The following is a 20,351-nucleotide window of genomic DNA, read 5'->3' as shown; positions in this document are numbered from 1 at the left end:
ATCCGCTAAAAGCAAAACTTTATAATAGAAAGGTAACCAAGGATGTTTTAAAGTTTGCAAAGCTAAGTATGCAAAAATATGTTCAGGGCAACTTTTTTTTGTGAGGGGGGGAAGGGGCAGAGAGAGAGGGAGAAAGAGAATCCAAGCAGGTTTAATTTAAATTAAGGACTGTGTCTTCTGATTGCTGACCATTGTAATTCCTAGGAATGCAGCGTGCCTGGCACATCATAAATATCAATATAACCTACAATATATATTCTATATACATCCACATACATAAATAAAATACCTAGAAGAATATGCATTAGTTGTTAACAGTGGTAGCTCCAGGGAGTAGGACTGAGGTCAGGTGGGGAGGGATCTTAAAATGAGAAATGGGGGAACTGTAATTTTATATACTTACCATGATTTAAATGTTAGGCAAGAATATTACTTTTTAAATTCTTTTTAAATTCTGAAATGATTTCAGACTTCCAGAAAAGTTGCAAATATGGTACAAAGAATTCTTTGTCAGTCTCACGTTTCATCATCCCAAATACTTTAATACACGGTTTTCTTTAAAAAAATTTCTTCTATGTAACTGCCATACAAATATCAAAATCAGAAAATTAGCACTGATTTGTTACTATCATTTCATCTTCAGGCCCTGCTCCAGTTTTGCCACCTGTCCCAGCAGTGGTCTTTACAGCAAAAGGATCAGTTAAGAAACATGGCATTAGTTGACATGTCTCTTTAGTGTCTCTCAGTTTGAAATGGTCTTGCTTGGACTTCGCATGGCTTTGAAACTTTTGAAGATGATTGCAGGCTATTTAGTTTGTAGAATGTCCCTCAAATTGGGTGTGTTTGATGTTTCCTCGGAGTTTAGATTCAGGTCATGCACCTCGGCCTGAGCATCACTGAAGTGATGCTGTAGTCTCACTGCGTCCTATCATGTGACACAATTTCAACGTGTCCCATTTTGGTGAGATTCACTCAAATCACTTGCTTAAGGTAGTCTATGCCAGGCCTCTCCACTGTACTCTCTTTCCTTTTTGTATTCAATAGGTGTTTTGTGGGAAGGTACTTTTCAATTATCCATTCCTTGAACTCTGAATTTATTTATAAGCCCATACTAGGTTACATTGTGTGAGAACCCTTAGTTTTCTCTTTTCAACAGTTTTTTTTTTTTTTTTAAATAATGTTTATTTTGAGAGACAGTGAGAGTGAGAGAATGGGAGAAGGTCAGAGAGAATCCCAAGCAAGCTCCACTTTGTCAGTGCAGAGCCCAATGTGGGGCTCGATCTCACACACTGAGAGGTCAAGACCTGAGCCGAAATCAAGAGCTGGACACTTAACCGACTGAGCCACCTAGGTGCCCCTCTTATTTAACAGGTTTTAATCAATGACTTTGACATCTTAAATTCTGATAATCAAATTATCCCAAATTTGGCCAGTGGAACCCCTTCGAACTGCCTTCTGGGTCCTTTTGAAGTGTCTCCATCATTCTATGAAGACATCTTTGCTTTTTAGCGTAAGATATTCCAGGTTCACTTTGAACTTTTCTGCTCTAATCCTATAATCAGCCATTCTTCAAGAAGCTGGGGTTCCTTTTAGAAAATGGTATTTAGAAGCCAAGATCTGGGCACGTGATGTGCTCACTGCTATTGGGATGCCGCTGCTCCCAGGCACTCTAACTCCTCTCTATGGAAAGAGCTAAGAAATGTATGTATGCATGCATGTATTTATAGACATGCATTTTACATCTATAGTATTTCTATATTTATTAGTACTTCTTAAAATCCATGAGTTCACACTAACATTCTGGTTCCAATCTAATATCACAGGGTTTATGCTAGTTTTCTCCCTTTCAGTATCTGTAACTCTCTTCTCTGACAGACTTGCTCGCTCCCATTATCCTTAACATACCTATCTGAGCAATCTTTCCATATTTAACCAATCTCCCAGTGCTGCTGCCACTCCAGTCCTGTGACTGGAGTACCTGTCTCACCTCTCTTTGGCTCTGATACAACACACCAGTGTCTCCCTGTATGTGTAGGCCTCCTCATCCTACTTGGGTTGTGACACCCTTGGCCAGGCCACCACCTACCTTCTCTGTCTACCTATAGGCCTCACGACTGAATTGTTCAGGAAGGAGAAGATAAAGAGAAAAATACTTTAAAAATTAAATGTTTAAAAATATATTTTAAAAAAATGGTATCCATTAAATTGGAACTTGTTATAATTCAGACAGCCAAGCTGAAGTTCACTTTTGCATCACCTATGAAGAACAGGTTTGTTAAGTAAATTAATAGCGTAAACAAGCTTGTAACCCAGATGTTTAACCTACTTAAGAAAACTAATTGTTTTCAAGCACTTTAAAATCAGTGGGCATATACTTGCCTTTAATTATTGTCTAATTACAAATGATTTCTATTTTCTTCATTATGGCTTTGATAACTCCTCTATTTGATTACACTTTAAGAAGTACTACTTAAACTTTATCAAGTTAAAATGCTTTTTAAAATGTCTTTATTAACCAATTTGGCTTTTATTTTTAAAGTTTATTTATTTATCTTGAGAGAGAGAGGGAGAGAGAGCATGCACAGGGGAAGAGAGGGGCAAGAGAAAGGGAGAGAGAGAATCCCAAGCAGGCTCCACACTGCTGGAGAGGAATCCAATGCAGGGCTTGATCTCATGAACCATGAGATCATGACCTGAGCTGAAATCAAGAGTCAGATGCCCAATCGACTGAACCACCCACGCCTTTTTAAATGAATCATCTGAAATCGGGTTTTAATCATTCACACTGATTTCTCTTTTTAGTTAACCTATCATGCTGCTCAAAAAGAAAATGCCTTCCTTTGGAAGAATCTATCACGGGTATGGAGTGAGATACGTATGGATGCGTGTACACGCTTTTTTCCCCCTTTTTGCCATGGGGGCAGTTGAATTCGGCATATTTTTCTATAAGAAACAGCCTTTTCTCCACTACTAAAAACCGGCTGCAACCTTTAGCTCATCACAGAACATCACCAAGACAGTTAGTGTGGCCTGAGGGTAGCCCCGATGTGATCCCCAAGTTCAACTGGAGCCCCAGCAGGTGAGGATGGTGGGGTTGCCAGGGCTCAGAAATGCGAGCCGACTCCCCACCCCCACCCCCTGGCCTTGCCTTGCCTTCATCTCCTTGGGTGGAGGCTGGCACAGCAATGGCTGCCCCCTCCACCTGGGCAGTGGTGTGTACCAAGCCAGCTGGGTGGGTGTTGGTGGTGGGGCCTCACAGTGCCCGGGAGGAGATGAAGTTGGAGGTTTTCCTTATGTTAAACTACGTGTAGGGTTAAATTAATACATACATACACAATAAATAAAGAAAAAGAGAGAAAACAAAACCAAAACCAAAATGTCTTTCAGTGGCCACCCAGGACTGCCCCTAAAAGCTCCCGCTCTGCGTGTCATCAGTACTTGCCTCACTGTCCTCCGTTACTTGCTATGGGTGCAGGGCTGAGGACCCCCATGAAGCTATCAGTTCCCATCATTTGAGTCCATATTTTATTTAAGACATTCTACTTTATAAAATAGGGATTCACCCGATTACCAAATTAGTCTGCACTGCATTTCTGAAGGCTTAGGAAGAGAAGACATTCTGGAGTTACAGCCCCTAGTTCCTCCAACATCCTTGTTTATGTGGCCTCAGACCAGTTACCAACTGGTGGAGACAACTCTCCACATCTGGTTGTCAGGAGGACTAAGTAAGGCAATGGGAAGTACTGGCTACAGAATAGGCACTTCATGAATGTGAGTTCATGATCTCCATCCCCACCCCACTCGTAGCTTCACAGAAAAACATGGTTAGCATTCAGAGCAGCCTTTTCCAATTCTGTCACACACAACCTCAGAGAGAACCTATAGAAGAACATGGGTCATAGTTGCCAGCTTCAACTGTGTCTATCACTGCCCCTGACCAAAACAAGGGAAACATGAAAAAATCACCAGCAAGAGTTCTAGGGCCTAAAAATGAGCAATCAATTTATCCCCTGCTCAGGAGAATAGTATCAGTATTCATGGGGGAAAGAAATGAGAAATAAATATAGTCTGTATTTTCTATTTTGACTTCCAAATAAAGGTGCCAACTAATCCTGGAGATCCCAATTAATCCTGGCCTGAGAGTTACCTGATTTTTGCCTAACCAGCTCTGTCAAGTCCCAGTGACTAAATATCAGGATTTACTATCTGATAAAAGAAGATCATGGCTGGCTCAGTCGCTTAAGCATCCAACTTTGGCTCAGGTCATGATCTCCCGGTTCATGGGTTCGAGCCCCATGTTGGGCTCTATGCTGACAGCTCAGAGCCTGGAGCCTGCTTCAGATTCTGTGTCTCCCTCTCGCTCTGCCCCTCCTCCACTCACGCTGTCTCTCTCTCTCTCTCTCAAAAATGATTAAATGTTTTAAAAAATTTTTAAAAAAGATGTTATCAAAAATCCATTAGAGATAATAAGCAATTTTAAACACCACAGGTGTCAATAATGTGATGCACTATGGCTAGCCTAGCAGTGTGTTTGAAAAAAAAAAAAACAAAAAGAGGGGCGCCTGGGGGGCTCATTTGGTTAAGCGTCTGACTTCGGCTGCCTCAGGTCATGATCTCACGGTTCTTGGGTTCAAGCCCTGCTTCATGCTCTGTGCTGACAATGTGGAGCCTGGAGCCTGCTTCAAATTCTGTGTCTCCCTCTCTCTCTGCCCTCCCCCTGCTTATGTGCTCTCTCTCAAAAATAAATAAACTTTAAAAAACCAAACCAAAACGAAAACCCAAAAAATTAAAAAGATGGGATATCTGGGTGGCTCAGTTGGTTAAGCATCCAACTCTTGATTTCCAATCAGGTCGTGATCTCCCAGTTGTGACATCTTGCCCTGTGTGGGGCTCTGTGCTGAGGACAGAGCCTGCTGAAGATTCTCGCTCTCTGTCTCTGTCTCTCTCCCCGCACCTCTCCCTCTATCCCCAGCTCATGCTCTCTCTCTAAAAAATAAAAAATTAAAATTAAAAAATTTTAAACAGAATAAAAAACCCAAAAAGACAAAGAGAAAGAAAAAAAAAATACTCTTCCCCAGCAGGGAACCAAGCAGAACCACAAAGGTCCTAATACATAAGACATTTCAAACACATGTCCTCAACATAAAACACTAGGATCAGGGGGAAATCTAAACATTGCCAGCAAATAATGCCACATGATCTATTTCTCTGTATATTCAGTATTTGAAATATCAAATGCTTTTGGCATGTAAAATTAGGTGGTTTTGGTGTGTCATTTCTTTTAAAATCTTGAAAATTTGTTTACATTGAAGAAATGGAAGATACAATGGCATTCCTTCCAAACTGCCTCAAGAGCAAAGCCAGATATTAAAAGATACCACCAACACATTGTTGCCTCCACAAATAATCCCTCCTTCATAGAGAAGGATAAAGGGGTCCACGTGTTTCATTTGCAGAGCCTCTGTGCTTCCTAATAGCCTCCAAGCAAAGGTCGAAGAGCATCTCCCTTGGATTTGCATAGCACCCAGACTCTGAGTGACAGGTCATAGACCCCAGGGCCAGGGGCTAAATTCCTCACCCAACACAAGTCCAACAGGTTACCCAGAGGAGCCTATGTAACCTGAAACAGGAGGGGACTCTCCCCAAGAAGAGAACACAGTCCTGTTGGTCAAACTAGGAACTGTAAAGTCTTCTCTAACTGTGAAATAGTCTTTGTTTCCTCTTGAAGGATGTTGGGGCATGAGGAAGGCAGGTGGAAAAAAACAGAGTTCTACATAAAATATACTGTTGCCTAAAAGACACATACTTATTTTTAAAAAGGGAGGCAACAGTCCACAGCACCCTTCCATGCCACCTATATCTCCTCGAAGGAAGGGGTGGCACAGCAACTTCAGGAAGTTATTGCAGGAGCCTTGGGCTCCTGCTCAGGCAGTAGGACAGAGTGCGCCAGCAGGCTGCCTGGGCCACTTCCTACCTGTGTAACCTTGGACAAGACACTCAACTGTCTGCGCTTAGCTTGAAAAGTCTTCATGAAGACTCACGAATTAACATATGTAAAGCACTTAAGAACAGTGTGCCTGGCATTCCTTACAGGAAACACAAAGCAAGTAATTTTATCTTTCTGTTATTGTTATTTTTTTAACATAATCTCTATACCCAACATAGGGCTCAAGCTTACAACTCTGAGACCAAGAGCTGTGTGCTCCACGGACTGAGCCAGCCAAGAACCCCTCTTTCCTTTTTTTTTTTTTTACATTTTTATTTATTTTTGGGACAGACAGAGACAGAGCATGAACGGGGGAGGGGCAGAGAGAGAGGGAGACACAGAATCGGAAACAGGCTCCAGGCTCCGAGCCATCAGCCCAGAGCCTGACGCGGGGCTCGAACTCACGGACCGTGAGATCGTGACCTGGCTGAAGTCGGACGCTTAACCGACTGCGCCACCCAGGCGCCCCCCCTCTTTCCTTTCTAACACAGAAGTTCTCACCTCCTCCAACCCAGACCCTCTCTTTCCCTATTCTTGCAAGTCATTTGCCACACACTAGTTTTATCTTACTCCCAACTCAGCCTGAACTCTCAAACATTTGCCAGCATTCCTCCTGAAGACTTCACCTCCGGTTATCTCACACTATCTATCTAGGCTAGTCCTCACTCAGCCTCAGACGAACCCTAACCAACTGTGTTCTTCACCTTGACTTGCTGGAAAATGCCGGCAAGGCCAAAGATCACTGCAATCACAAATGAAGAAGGCTCTTCTCTCTCAGCTAAGCCCTGAGAGCTGGTAGATGTTTCTTTCGGTCGTTTTCTTCCTTTTCTTTGGAGGTGGGGGTGGGAAGACTGTTCCAAGTATTTTATTGCTCATTAGGCTCCCTTTTCTGCTCAGACTTCATCTTCTATTTTATAGAGAGGAGTGACTCCCATTCAAAGGTGAATGTCTCTCAGGGGAACTCCCTCAAATCTTTCTATTTCCAAATTTACTCTTCCCTCTCCAAGGCTAACCTGTCACATATACAGCAAATCTCTTCCCACACCCTGGACCCTCTCTTCCCGGACCCTCCCTCCCGTGTTCAAGTCAACTAACCGTATCAAATGCCTACTGAGTACCAAGGTCAGTCCATGGATGGTGAGGATACAGAGCTCATCCTACACTTTCAATCGTTATCTCTCTACTTGCTCCTTTCCCTTAGCCTTCTGATTCATGCTTCAGAATGTAAGCCCTACAAGGATAGGGCTTTTTATCTATTTCGTTCACTGTTTTATCCCTAGAGACTAGCATAGCTCTTAAAACAAACACATAAATAAAGCACTCAATACGTATTTGTTGAGTTAACCCAAGTCATCCTTGATTCATGTATTCATTCAGCAAATGCTCTCGGAAAAGCAAAAAAAACCAAATAATCTGAATAAAAATGGGCAAAGGATCTGAATAGACATTTCTCCAAAGAAGATATTCAGATGGCCAACAGACACATGAAAAAATGCTCAACATCACTCATCGTCAGGGAGATGCAAATCAAAACCACAAGTTATCACCTTATATTAGTCAGAAAGGATTGTATCAAAAAACAAGTAATAACAAGTGTTGGCAAGGATGTGGAGAAAAGGGAACGCTGGGGACACTGCTGGGAATGTAAACTGGTGCAACCACTGTGGAAAACGGTATGGGGGTTCCTCAAAAAATTAAAAATAGAAATACTCTACAATCCAGTAATTTCACTACTGGGTATTTAACCCAAAGAAAACAAAAAACACTAATTTGAAAACATACATATGCATCCCTATGTTTACTGCATTATTTACAATAACCAAGATATGGAAGCAACCTAAATGTCCATGGACAGATGAATGGATAAAGAAGACATAGTATTTATACAAAGTAGAATATTACTCAGCTATAAAAAAAAAAAAAAAAAAGAATGAATCTTGGGGCACTTGGCTGGCTCAGTTGGTAGAGCGTGCAACTCTTGATCTCAGGGTTATAAGTTTGAGCCTCATGTTGGGTACAGAGATTACTTAAAAAAAAAAAAAAAAAAGAGGGAGATCCTATCATTTATGACATGGATGGACCTAGAGGGTATTATGCTAAATGAAATAAGACAGAGAAAGACAAATACCCAAATCTACAGAATGTTACTCATATGTGGAATCTAAAAAAGAAAACAAACCAACCAGAATCATCAATACAGCAAACTGGTGACTGCCAGAGTGGTGGGGGTTAGGGGAATGGTAAAATAGGAAATAGGTGAAAGAGGACTAAGAAGTACAAACTTCCAGTTGTAAAGTACATAAGTCATGGGGATGTCATGTACAGCATGGCATAACGTATGGAATTGTCAAATCACTACCTTGTACGCCCAGAACTAATGCAACCTTGTATGTCAATTATATTTTAATTAAAAGTAAAAAAAGTCCTCTGCAGACTCACTGTATGTCAGGTACTGGGTTATAGAGGTGAGTACAACTAGTGCCTGACCCACAGCTGCTCATTGTATTGACAGAAGAAGATCCCCAAACCCATGGGGAGACTTCCCAATGTGACATCAGGGGCAAACAGAATGACAATGTGCTGGGGCTGCTGGGCTCAATGGAGCCCTGAACCTGACACACTGAGCAACTCCAGGCCAATCTAACTACTCAAACTCAGGGTTTATCTCAACTGACCCCCTGATGACTATCCTTCACTTCCCTAAACTCTTTCCTGTCTGGGTTTCTTCTGCACCACCCTTTTTCCTGTTTTCATCCCACTCCTCTGGCCATTTGCTGAGGGAGCACTGTCACTCTCATGACCTAATGACCATCTCTATATGTAAATTGACATCTGGGAAACTTCTCTGTTGAGCTCCAGACCCTTATTTCCACCTGCCCAGCAAACACCTAAAATATGTCCAAAGCAAAACCACAGCCTCTCAGGTCCCATCCTCACCCTAGTACATACCCAAAACCACTCCTCTACCCACTGAAACGTCCATGCCAACTCCTGGCATCACTCGTTCACTCAGCCGGGGGCTTACACACAACTCGTTTTTGCATAATATCCAATGGATTACACTTCCAGAAATGTCCCCCAAATCTGGTCTTCCCATCTTTACTGTCACTGCCTTAATTTCCAGTTATAAAGTCAGTCAGTCATGGGAATGTAATGCACAGCATGAAGAATATAGTCGATAGCATTCTAATAAAGCTGTATGGTGACAGATGGTTAACTACATGTACTGTGGTGAGCACTCCTCTTACTTTGGCCACAATCTCTCCCCCTCCATCAGATCCTCGACATGGAGATCAAGTGAAGCAAGTTGATTTTTTTAACTGCCTTCTATAAGATGAAATCCAAATTTCTTAGAATAGTCAAAGGCCAACAAACACTTCCACTTTTGCCTAGACAGCCTGCCCTTAGTTCTGCTAATATATCACCATCTCCCACACTCGCCCAGTTCCTAACTCCTTGTCTTTTTTTTTTTTTAAGCTTTATTTATTTTGAGAGAAAGAGAGAGAAAGAGAGAGAGAGAGAGAGAGAGAGAGAGAGAAACAGCAGGGGAGGGGCAGAGAGAGAATCCCAAGCAGGCTCCCAGCTGTCATCACAGAGCCTGAGGTGGGGCTCAAACCCTGAGATCATGACCTGAGCCCATGACCTGAGCCCGAGATCAGAGATCAAAGTCGAATGCTTAACTGATTGAGCCACCCACGTGCCCCTAACTTCTTGCCTTTGTGTATGTTCTTTCCTCAGTCTGAAATGCTAACAATAAAACTAATGAAAACAGAAGCTAACACTGACCTCAAGCAATATGCTAAGACATTAAATGTCTTCTCATTTAATCCCCGTGGCCTTTCCTTGAGGTAGGTGCTATTATTATTATTCCTCATTTTACCAGTGAGAAAGTGCGGGCATACAGATAATACTTGCTCAACACTGGGCAGATCTAACCACACAGCTATCTGGACTGCAGGACCCAAGTTCTTAACCACTACACTTATGGCACCCCTGATTTACCCACTATCCCTATCACCAAGCAGTTCCTAATTCCCTTTAAGACACAGCTCAAAAGTTCCCTCTTTGGTGGAGACTTCCCCAGTGCCCTAGGCCTCTCTTCCCATCCTCTAGGGGTCCTTGGCATCATGCTTTTATCTTTATTACAGGCAGCCTCACTGGTTGAGTCCCAAAGATAAGTTAGGTCTTTTTTATCTGTGTATTCCCAGCACTATACAGCGGCTGATACACAAACACTTAGATAATAAACTCTTCCAAGTACAGGGAACCTGAAGAATATCCTGCTCAAACTCAAGTCTACCCTACATGTTACTGCTCCCAAACACCCTCCACTGCTACCCTTATCCCGGCCCAGGCCGCCTCCAGGCTGAAGAGGCGAAGCCCTTGCTGGGGCTGCCACGCCCACAACCAGCTGATAGCATTATCACTGCCAGGCAGGTCAGGGAGCTGCTGGCCTTGCCCTCCTTGATTACAGAGTAAAGTGCATCTAAGAAGCACTTTCTCTGGCAGAAGAAAGAGGGGACACTTGATGTGGGGCTGCCAGATTTAAGGTCTTGGTCATTTCAAGTGTGCAGGTGGGATGGCAGACATAAAAATGTACATAATTTTATAAAATCTGCCATGGCTATTATTCATTACTCATAAAGAGCCAATACAGGCTAGCAAAAACGTACATAACTAGTATTTTTTTTTAAGTTTCTTTATTGAGAGAGAATGAGTGAGTGAAAGAGAGAGAGGGAGGGAGAGAGGGAGAGGGAGAGGGAATATGAATCTTAAGCAGGCTCTGCACTGTCAGCATGAAGCCCAACATGGGACTCAATCCCACGAACTGTGAGACCGTGACATGAGCCGAAATCAAGAGTCCAACGCTCAACTGACTGAGTCACCCCGGTGCCCCCATAAGTAGTATTATTTCTGTGATCCACCTGCCACTTTTACATAATCACCATGACTATATATTTCATTAAATCAGATACACTTTGCTACAGGTTTTGATTACTCTAGATTCCACAACTGCTCAGCACCTAATGGAATTGGTTTGTTTTTTCTTTTTTTCTTACATTAAAGTAGAATGGTTACTTGCTTACAGTATATGCAGAGGGAACAAAGTAATTTTTTTTAAAAAGTATGAGTCAATGAAATCATCACCACTGTAGCCAGTAAATAAGAACGAAGGAAGGTAGTTCCAGAACTTGAAGTAAGGTTTATTCCTGTGAGTGAGGCTAATAAAAACCAGGAAGTACACAGTTAATTGTAATACATGCTAAGAGATGGTCTATAATTAGGATGTGGTTCCCAAACGCTGAACTTTAGTACCTGTGCTGATCTATATTGCCTATGTAATGGTTTTCATAAAGCTATATTCAACTTAATGAGATGTCTCTTATTCTGAGACCTTCCATTCTGTTTGTTAAAATGTTTTCTTTCTTTGAAATTATGGTAATAAGTGAGGAGTTTTTAAAAAATGCCTTTACCTGGCAAATTTAAAACTGGTAACTCATGTTGGATCCCAATACTGCTTTTACAATGTTACAGTTTCCTGGAACCCAAGTCTGGGAACCACCATGTGAGAGTGTCTGAAGGGACTTGGGCCAAATCTAGCTTGTGTGACTAGGATGTAATTCTAGAAAGCAATAACCAAAACAGAAAGCTAACGATGCATTTCCCCAAACTGCCTGAAAAAAACAAACCTGGTACTTTACGATTTTATATATATGCATCACTTAAGATTCCCAAGGCACATTAGCATCTTAAAGACTCTAAGTCCAGTAGTGAGCAAAGACCAGTTTAATTCAGTTTGAATCAGGAAAGGAATTTTTTTTTTCCAGGCAAGCCTATTAGTTGCCCCAACAAACAGGGGGAAATGCTGAACTTATCAAATGTATTACAATGTGTGTGAAAACAGAATGTGTTAATAGCAGACATACAGCTTTATGAAACCTGGCTCAGAGGGGGCAGGGAAGCACCCCCTCCTCCAAGTCGAATCCAGCAGTGTTTTCTGTGGGGTTTTTCCAAGAGAATACATAATCTGGTAAAAGGATGCTTTCTACTTAAGTTTCTCTAAAATCTAGAGGAAAACCATTCTTCAATATGGATGGTCAATTCCTTTTTGATCTGAATGGAATGCTCTGCACAGGGAGGACAACATCCTGGTCATCAAAAATATCCATCTCCCACACACTGAAATAACAAATTAATATTTAAAAAATCGCTTATGAATGTGGTTGGTATGATAACCGACTGGACTGATACATTTGATTCTCAAGACCAACAAAACTGGGGATCAGATCCTGGAATATGGTGTTCCGGGGTGGAACTTCCCTAAAATGTCTTCAAACCTCAGCAACACAACCCTCAGTGGATCATTAAATCAATTTAGTGAGTCAGGATCAGCTTTTTTGGTTTGGGGGTTTGTTGTTTGTTTGTTTTTAACAAAACAGACTTCAGAAGAATGTATCAGAACACATTACACATAGTGCCAGAAAGTAAATACTTCTGCTTCAGTGCATACATCCACATATGTACAGGGCCTCCAAATAAATTGCATTTCTTACTGTAGAGCCAATCAAAAAGTTTGAAAGCCACTGTTCCAAGCTACCCAATTATCTATCTAACTTCGGCTTATAAATAGGAACTTCTTGGCATAAAAAGAATAGCAATTATTTTCTGTAAGCAAAGGAGCAAAAGAAACAATGGCACCAAGAGGTAAAAGACGGGGCTCTGGGCTCCTGGGAAGGAGGGAGCGGGATCTCCTGCTACGTCTCTGTTCTCACGACAGCATTAAAGGGCATTACTTTAAGCCCACCACTATTCAGTCTGGCTTTTACAAAGGCAGACATGGATAACCAAAATGCGCTTCTAAAGGAAAACAGAAAAGTAAGCGATTAATTTCCATACTGATTAAAAACAAAACGAAACATGGGACCTCATGGAATAGCTGATGTCTCAAACCCTTACAGGGCACTTCACAGAAAAGCTCGCTCCCCTATGTCTGCTGAAATAAAACGGTGCGCAACCGAAAACCACTGCTTACTCTCCAGTGTGGACAAGCTTTGGTTCCAACTACAGTTCACGAGAATTTCTATCTTTACTGGTTGTTAGTTAAAAGGTCTAATTAGTAACTACAAAGCAACCTAAATCAATGACATGATTAAATAAAAATCTCTGAACCCGCTTTGTACAAACCACTCTTATTTAGTAAATAAATATTGTACTAGCTCAGGATGGCAAGAAATACAAAACAATCTAAGGCCAAACAGCCTGCACAACGCCAAACAGAAGTGAGATACACACACAAAATAATTAGCCCTTTGGCACTCCTTTTCCACCCTCAAACACCTCCACCTACGCTAGATGGCTGGGACCACTGACTGAAAGTTTCTAAGAACACTCAAATCTTAATTTCGTACCTCCCTGTCTGGAAACACCACCAACTCACAGACTTCAAATTCAACCAGGTCAAACAGGGGGCAGGAGTGCTCCCGTATCTCCCGCTGTATCTGCTTGTAAATGTAAGGCTCTGCACCTAGCAATTCTGAAATATGACACAAATTGGTATGTTAAAGAACTTCTACCAAGGTACCATCCTGCTGACCTTAGCCAAAACAATTTTTTAAATTCCTGTTTTAAATTTTGGAATCTGGGGGTGCCTGGGTAGCTCAGTTGGTTAAGCACCTGACTCTTGAATTCGGCTCAGGTCATGATCTCAAACTTTGTGAAATCGAGCCCCCGCGTCAGGCTCTGCGCTGATAGCGTGGAGCCTGCTTGGAATTCCCTCCCCCACTCTCCCTCTCAAAATAAATAAATAAACTTAAAAAAAAAAAATTTGGAATCTGTGCACTTGCATAAAAGTAAAAAGTTCATCTCCTCACATTCAAAGTTTAGGATTTGACCCTTCCAATTCTAAAAATTCCATTAGCGGAGTCCAACATGTGTTCTAAGAAACACCAGTCCTGTGAAATGCTTTGTGATGCCCTGGCTATTTTCAAAATGCGTATTAGCTGTAAGGGAACCCATTTACCTTGAACAACCCTGTGCTGTCCAATACGGTAGTCACACATGGCCAGTATGCACCTGTAAAGAGGCTGGTGCCACTTAGCAACTGAAATTTCAACTGTATTTTAGTTCAATTAATTTAAAATTTAAAGTTGGTACTCATTTCCATTACTGGAAAACTTTTGTTATGTTTGGAAAAACTTGGGTATGTGGATATACTTTTTCAACTGTAAATTTTGTGAAATCTCAATACAGATCAAGTATTTCTAGTGAAAATTTCATATTCAAACTGAAATGTGTTGTGAGTATAAAATACACACCAGATTTCAAAAAGAATGTCAAACATCTAATTTTAAGTATTTAAATATTTAAGTATTTAAAAACTGATTTCACATCAAACTGCTAATACTTTGCACATACTGGGTTAAAGTATACATTATTAAAAGTAATTTCACTTATTTCTTTTACTTTTTTAATGTGACTCCTGGAAAATATAAACACATGGCTCACATTCCATTTCTTCTTTTTTTTTTTTTAAGTTTAAGTTTATTTATTTAAGCAATCTCTATACCCAACATGGGGCTCGAACTCACAACCCTGAGATCACGAGCCACGTGCATGCTCCACCAACTGAGCCAGCCAGGCGCCTCTCCCATTCCATTTCTACTGGATGGTGCTGGAGTAACCTAATGATTCCCAAACTTTTCCCACTGTAACACCTCCCAACACTAGGTTTGGGAACACTGCAGTAACCACATCCTGTTCTTCTGGATGACCACATCTGAGATTGAGAAGTCCTTCCCTTCTCTTCAGCGACTATTATGAACCGTCCTACACAATCACCTGCCTTTCGATCCTTTCCCAGATCCTGTTTCTCTTCCTGTCCCCAAGGACCTATTCTCAGTTCTCTTTTCCATTCTCTGTACTTTCATGGTGAGCTCATCCAGTCTCTCAGCTTCAACTGTCATGTCTGTGTGGATGACTTCCAATTCTTGATCTCCACCTCTGACCTCTTTCTCAAGCTTCAGCTTCACACTGCCAGCTGCCTGCTCAACAGCTGCCTCTGGAAGTCCCCCCAACTTAACTCAGGATGTCTGACCTGGATTACATCTTCACTCCTGTATAAGGTTCCCAACATTCACCTTGAAAACCCAGAGTCCCTGGTCCCTCTTCTAGCCTCACCACCACAGTCTTATGGCAGACACTTTTTTTTTTTTTATAGTTTATTTTGAGAGAGAGAGAGAGAGAGAAAGAGAGAGAGAGAGAGAATGAATCCCAAACAGGCTCTGCACTGTCAGCACAGAGCCTGATGTCGGGCTTGAACCCACAAACCGGTAGATCATTACCTGAGCCAAAACCAACAGTCTGGTGCTTAACTGAATGAGCCACCCAGGTGCCCCTCGAAGACCCTTTGTTAACAGTCCCTTTTCGCCACAACTGGCCTGCCTGACTCTAGATCACACACCGCCCCCGCTGGCCCCGCCGCCCCCGGCCTCTGCCCCCTGCCCCACTGCCATTTAGCATTCTCAAAAACCACTTTGATCATGTTTCTATCATATTTTCAACAAGTCCCCTCTATCTGCCATCCAACTACTAGCAATCCAAACTATGAGCAGGCGTCTCATCTCCCCTGTACACCTCTGGGCTCCTGTCAATCCTCCAGCTAGACTGCTCTGCCCTCTATACAATTCTGAACAACCTTTTTTTTTTTATGTTTATTTATTTTTGGGAGAGAGAGAGAGAGAGAATGCAAGATTGGGGAGGAGCAGAGACAGAGAGGGAGACACAGAATCTGAAACAGGCTCCAAGCTCTGAGCTGTCAGCACAGAGCCCGACACGGGGCTTGAACTCAAGAACGGTGAGATCATGACCTGAGCTGAAGTCGGATGCTTAACCGACTGAGCCACCCAGGCGCCCCCAGTTCTGGCCAACCTTTAAGGCTCAGGTCAGTTACACAGTCCTCATAAAGTGTTTGATGATCAACCCGACTAAAATTAGTCTTTCTCTTCCCTCAAATTCCTTTGGCATTTTTAATGGCAACCATTATGGTAATAGGAGTATGTGGTCTTATCTTCTTTACAAAATAGTGTCCCCTTAACAGATCCAAATTGCCATCTTTGGACATCTTACCAAAGAAACCAACTTAAAAAGGAAAACGTTGGAGGACTCGCACTACTGATGATTCTCAAATCTTTGTCTCCAGACAGATATCTAATTGTTTCAGACTTTCATTTGGATGTCTCAAAATTCAATAACTCTAAAACTGAACTCATTATCTCAACCCCACACCTGTCTCCCATCTAAATGGACCCCCCACTCGGCAAATGATACCACCATCCCATTAGTAGCCCAGGCCAGAGGCAGAGGCATCATCTTAAATTTCCCCAACCCTCATCTTCTCATACTCAGAAAATGTGTTCAGGTCATCTGAAATCTTCTTCCTAAATATCTCTGGATTTACCCCCTTCTTCCCAACTCTGCTGTGAGTTCAGGCCACCATTACCTGGGATGCCTTAATACTATCTAGTCTTAAACTCATCTCTCCAGCCATTTTCTACAGTGCAACCACAGTCATCCTTCAAAAATCCAGTCTGAACAGGTAACATTCCTGCTGGAGACCCTTTAATTGCTGTTTAGATAAAGACTTCCAAAGATGGTTTACAGACCTTCTGCATCGGGCCAGTGTTTACCTTTACAGCTTCACTTCTTATTTTCCAGATCATCTCTTTCCTTACGTATATCACACTCCAACCATGTCCAAGTATTCTCCGAGTACACCAGTGTCCTCTCTTGCCTCAGGGCCTTTGCACATCCAGTCCTTCTATTTGGGTTGGGTGTCCCTCTCTTGTAATCGCCCAACATGCTGCACACTGGCCAGCCTCCTTGCATTTATATTCTTTCTAACTTCAGCAATGGTACCTGGAAAAAAATCTTCACACTACTTCTATCCAGCATATACTAGATACTCAATAATTATTTGTTGAATGAGTGAGCAAACAGATAATAATTTTCTGGGTTTTAAAAAAAATGCCAAAATCAATGAAAAAGCCATTTCTATGACATCTATATTTAACTGACAGCATTGTATAAGGGCAATTGGCCTAAGTTTTTATTTTATCTGTCTTTTGAATCAAAACCATTAATAGCTTAGTTAAATATATGGAATTTATATCTGTAGGCTCAGAATAATCACAATGAAGGAATAAACACTGTATTTTATCTTCTCCCTTGTCTTGTAAATTTGGGACCAACTCATCTGAAACTGTTGAGAACCTTTTGATGCAAAACACAGAATGTAAGAAAAGCAGCCAAGTAAATGTGGATACATCACAGAGGCAGAGCCTGCAGGAAACTGGAGAGCATGAAGAGACGACATCAGACCCTAGGAATGTAGGTAGGGACTTTAATAAAAAGAAAAGGCTCAGCGCTACTCCTGTCCTTATCCAGGCTGAAGCTCAGTGCAATCAGTGCACACATTTCATGATCCTGCAAGCTATGAGAGAGAATGGAGGCATCTGTGGGGCCGTAAAAGTCTTTCTGGTTTATTTAACAAAGGGGGGGTAGAGCTCAGGGGAAGGAAATACTTACTAAGCAATGAGACCAGGTGCCAGCTCTTACATACAACATTTCCTTTATGGTTCACAACAGCATCTTATCCTCATTTTACTCACGAAGAAACAGGGACTTATGGTCACGTAGCTGGTCCTAGTGACCTTAGACTCAAGTGTAGCTCAAATACATTTTATCGAACACTCAGTCCTGCTTAGCCCAGTTCTAGATGCCGGGGACTGAGCAACAAGCAAAACAAAATCTGCTCTCATGAAAGCGGAAGGCTTTGTGGGGAGTGATGCACCATCATACACAAATAATGTAATTTCATTGAGTGACACAATTAAGGGATATTAAAATGGTTCAACTGAGGGATGTGATAGAGTAACCAGGGAGGCAACTTAACTTGCAAGGTTCTCAGGGATCATTTAAAAAATAATTTTGAGGAGACACTTTTGCATGACTAACGAACATGTATAAAGTGACTATCTTGACAAACCTTCAATGGAAGTCTCTGGAACTAACGAGAAGCAAAAATTACCATTCGTTTCCTGATTCTCAGCAAAGAGACTATGAGGTGACATGAACTACAGTGCTGTCCTAGTCCTAACCCAAAGCAATCGGTTAGACAGTCACCAGATGCTGAGTATTTCCACACGAACCAAGTGGCTGTTCAGGGAGATGGCCGACCAAATTCTTAGGTCCCCCAGCACCTACAACAGCACCCAACACACACCGGGGCATAATAAATGATTGCTGAATGAACATACGAAGGAAGAAAAGAAAATGTTCAAATGTCACTGACATGGGTTAAATCCCTTTTCAGGCCAAGTGGCTTCAATTCACCCCAGCCCACTCCACCACCAGTCTTAACCACAAGAGGGTAAGAGAAGGTAATTTGTATAAACTGATGAGCAATACTGTACTAGGAAACAATTAGCATGTGCTGCCCCCTCCCCAACCAAAGACGGTCAGAAACCCCGTCTTTAAATCACATGTTACACTTAGCGAAAATCTAATATCCAAATGATGACTAAAAATAAGGGGCTTCTTTCAAGAAGGGCTCTCCTAACGCAGGTACTCAGGACACTTCCATAGCAGGTACTTGTTATAACTACTGCACACCTAGCACCAAGTTGTGATGGCCTCTTTATCGGAGAATCTTCCTTGCTAGATTGGTACTTCTTGAGGGTAGGAACAAAGCACATTCATCTCTATTGCCTCAGGGCTTTGTCCAGTTTAAACTGCACACGAGGGGCGCCTGGGTGGCTCAGTTGATTAAGCATCGACTTAGGCTCAGGTCATGATCTCACAGTTCCTGAGTTCAACCCCCACATCGGGCTGGCACGCAGAGCCCCCTCTGGATCCTGTCCCCTTCTCTCTCTGCCCCTCCCCCACACGCTTGCACACAGGTTCTCTCTCTCTCAAAAAAAAAAAAAATTAAAACAAAATAAAAATAAACTGCAGAAGAACAATGAGTACACTAAGTTACAAAAATTAAAATTTCTCCAGGGGCACCTGGGTGACTTAGTCTGACTTCAGCTCAGGTCACGATCTCGTGGTCCGTGAGTTCAAGCCCTGCATCGGGCTCTGCTCTGACAGCTGAGAACCTGGAGCCTGCTTCAAATTCTGTCTCCCTCCCTCTCTGCTCCTCCCCCACTCGCACTCTGTCTCTCAAAAATAAATAAACATTGAAAAAAAGTTTAGGGGCGCCTGGGTGGCTCAGTCGGTTGAGCGTCCGACTTCAGCTCAGGTCATGATCTCGCGGTCTGTGTTGAGCTCTACGTCGGGTTCTGTGTTGACAGCTCAGAGCCTGGAGCCTGTTTCAGATTGTGTCTCGTCTCTCTCTGACCCTCCCCCGCTCATGCTCTGTCTCTCTGTCTCTCTGTCTCTCTCTCTGTCAGAAATAAGTAAACATTAAAAAAAAAGGTTTTTTAATTTAAATTTCTCCAAAACTTTCAGTCATGGGGCAGATGGGTAGGGTGAGGCCCACCTCCTACTACTGTTATCTGTTGGGCCTGCTCTGTGGAAGCTGAAGGCCTCCTGACTACACATCACTCTTGCAGTGTCTCTTGTAGAGGTGAAGAACTGGAAAAGCCTTGGGAGACTTGCTTCAATGTTTAGAAGTTTATTTTTAAAGGATGGTCCTAGTGGTGATGGAGAAGGACAAGCGGCCATTCAAAGCTGTACAAGAGTTGAACTTGCACTAAATATCAAAGATGCTGGTGCTTCCTTTCTGGCACCCAGACGGTAGGACTGAGAAACAGTTGAAAAATAAGACACCACTTCTGATAGATAAGCACTATCCATTTTTGTGATGTTTCAGTAAAATCTTAATAATGATTTTGTGACATTTCTTTCTGAGGCAGAGCAGCTGTGAATAATGACATTACTATAGGATCACAAGTAGACCCAGTGTAAGGAAAAATGGATTGGGGGAGGGGGCATCTTAAGTAAGAATCATATTCATTTTCTCCGATAAGAAACTTCCTCTGCACACGCCATCTCATTTTTAAAAACCGTAACATGCAAGTTCTGATATCCCTGGTTTCTGCTCTTCATAACATCAGCCACATCTCTAAAGTTTTTAAAGCTCCATTTCACGCTATCGACAGAAAACAAAAACTTCAACAAAAGGCACAAATTAAATACTATCCATCGGCACACTTGATACTACTCATTTTTATGTGCTTCTGAATTACCATACTTTGGGCCCTGCAGGAACTTAGATCCAAAATGGCAGCTGGGCTTCTGAAACTCACCAGAGCCCTAACGCTTAACATACGTGAAACGAGGTCTTATTTATCCCACTTTCCAACCT

General features: G+C 42.2%; 1 protein-coding gene across 10 annotated transcripts in view; it reads right to left on the bottom strand.

The window, feature by feature from the left end:
- Positions 1-20,351, bottom strand: part of TNRC6B (trinucleotide repeat containing adaptor 6B) — a 244,734-nt gene that overhangs the window by 106,505 nt on the left and 117,878 nt on the right. Inside the window, exon 1 of one of the 10 annotated variants that reach the window (XM_047066096.1) lies at positions 404-1,208. The exons of the other annotated variants lie outside the window; for them this stretch is intronic. The gene's annotated coding sequence lies outside the window, so the exon portion shown is untranslated. Of the gene's footprint in view, positions 1-403; positions 1,209-20,351 lie in introns of those variants that run through there. 10 annotated transcript variants of the gene reach the window in all.

Source organism: Lynx rufus, unplaced genomic scaffold (genome assembly GCF_022079265.1).
Source record: "Lynx rufus isolate CCGP_SWC_20201006 ecotype Redwood Valley unplaced genomic scaffold, mLynRuf1.p SCAF_7, whole genome shotgun sequence".
Classification (NCBI taxonomy): domain Eukaryota; kingdom Metazoa; phylum Chordata; class Mammalia; order Carnivora; family Felidae; genus Lynx; species Lynx rufus.
This window is presented reverse-complemented; position numbering and strand designations above follow the sequence as displayed.